The following is a 2,500-nucleotide window of genomic DNA, read 5'->3' as shown; positions in this document are numbered from 1 at the left end:
TGTGAGTTTGTATTTGATTTGTGTGTGTGTGTATGTGTGTGTGTGTGTGAGTGTGTGTGTATACGTATGTGGAAATATAATGACAAAAGGAAAGTACAAGAAAACACACGAATATGCCGAAAGCCTTTTCGTTTAATTGCTTCACCAGGGCATACAAGACAAAAGATACACTTGACCACTTAGTACATATACTTTTACTAAGTGGTCAAGTCACATCGGTAATTAGGTGTGCAACGACCTTAGCTAGGTATTTGTCAATGTGTGTGTGTGTGTGTGTGTATATGTGTGTGTGTGTGTGTGTGTGTGTGTGTGTGTGTGTGTGTGTGTGTGTGTGTGTGTGTGTGTGTGTGTGTGTGTGTGTGTGTGTGTGTGTGTGTGTGTGTGTGTGTGTGTGTGTGTGTGTGTGTGTGAGTGTGTGTGTGTGTGTGTGTACAAATGAGACTTACTGTTCATTACACTTCTATGAAAAATAACGATTCCTCATTATACAAAAAAAAGGTGGTGGACTTAGGAGAAGAAGTCCTTGCTAAATTCTTGATGTAAGATCTCAGAGGGACTGTTAAGCCATTGTAACACTTTATATAATAAACATTGGTAGGCTGCCATATTATCATCTTTTAACAAAGGCACGCGGCGATGATATCTAAATCGTAATGTGTATTCTACCACAAATATATAACTTTTGAAAAGCTAATACATAATAATACACACATGTATATATGTATGTATGTATGTATGCATCTATGTATGTATTTACGTATGCATTTATGAATGTCTGTCTGTCTGTCTGTCTGCCTGTCTATCTGTCTGTCTGTCTGTCTGTCTGTATGTATGTAAGTATGTATGTATGTATGTGTGTATGTATGTGTATGTATACATGTATGTATGTATGAATGTATTCAAAGATAGACAGTTAAATAGACAGAGAAAAGGACAGTGTCGTCTGTATTGAACTTTTGCTCAGGATGTAACTAATTGAGCTTAATTTCTATCGAAGTGGTGTTCAGTAGACGAGCGATACATTATGAAATGTTGATTATATTATGATATACTCGATTCTTTAGTGTAAATGCGTTGGTGATGAGGCTTAGGTTAGATTAGGTTAAGAAATATGTATGTATGTGTATGTGTGTATCTTTTGTGGGTATGTGTATGCACACATTAAGATGCTGAACAAGGGATATATATATATATATATATATATATATATGTGTGTATATATACGTATATATATATATATATATATATATATATATATATATATATGTATACATGTGTGTGTGTGTGTGTGTGTGTGTGTGTATGTGTGTGTGTGTGTATGTATGTATGCATGTATGTATGCATGTATGAATTAATTATGGGAGTCTATCTGCCTATCTATAATACACACACACACACACACACACACACACACACACGTGTATATATATATATATATATATATATATATATATATATATATATATATAATATAGATAGATATATATGTATATATGTGTATATATATTGATATAGATACAGATATAGATATAAATATATATAAATAGATTAGTTAAAAGATATATACATATATACATATATATAGATGTAGATACAATATATATATATATATATATATACATATATATATATATAAATATATATATATACATATATATGTATATATACAAACACACACACATACACACATATATATATGGATCTCTACTTCATTCTAATCATCTTTACATGTTAATATTAAAGAAGACACATCGACTGATAAACCCCTATACACAGTTAATTACAAATTTATTCCCCTGCAATGCACACATAAACGCATGTCGGCAGAGGGCTTACCTATGCAGCAGCACAAACTTCTGTCCTTTCCCGTCTGTGTCCGGGAACCCACTGAACGTACGAGGCGAGTGCGCTCCTATTTAAACGCCGGCGTGGCATCCCCAACGGTGAACTCGAGGAACCACTCGTACTTCCCCAGGCGAGGGTCACGTCAACGCTAGGCCATGTGTAGGATTTCTTGTGTTTAAGTTATTCTGCCGACGTGTTGCTCGAAATCGCACAGATAGCGACGCAGGAAAATCGTACTGATATCGGGGCGCCGGTCATTTGCATTTTGTGCCTTATACGGCTGGTATCTGGGCATCCCTTGACCTTGGCTCTCTTGTTTTGGCGGACGTACGACGCGACAGCTTCGTCTCGTGTTGCCAGGGGCTTCCTCCCGGCCTCACCAAGCCAGGCCAGGCGATAGTCACGCGTGTTCCTCTTTCTCAATAGGAAACGTTTAATTATTAACAGTTAATCAAACAAGGGATCAAGCCAAACCACAAGTTTCTTGAGTCACGTTATTGACCACTGGTCCCGGCAGACTTGGCAGCGAGCCATGCCCTCTGTGCCCAGCTCCCTGCGGAAACTGGTTCTCCTCGCCCCTCCTTACGTATTCCTGAAAGTCATACATAATCGCGGGTCAGATATCAAATCCCTATTCAACTGGACCTCGCTGGTC

This window comes from Penaeus chinensis, chromosome 8 (genome assembly GCF_019202785.1).
Source record: "Penaeus chinensis breed Huanghai No. 1 chromosome 8, ASM1920278v2, whole genome shotgun sequence".
Lineage (NCBI taxonomy): Eukaryota > Metazoa > Arthropoda > Malacostraca > Decapoda > Penaeidae > Penaeus > Penaeus chinensis.
The sequence above is the reverse complement of the archived record's forward strand: the minus strand, read 5'-3'. Positions refer to the sequence as shown.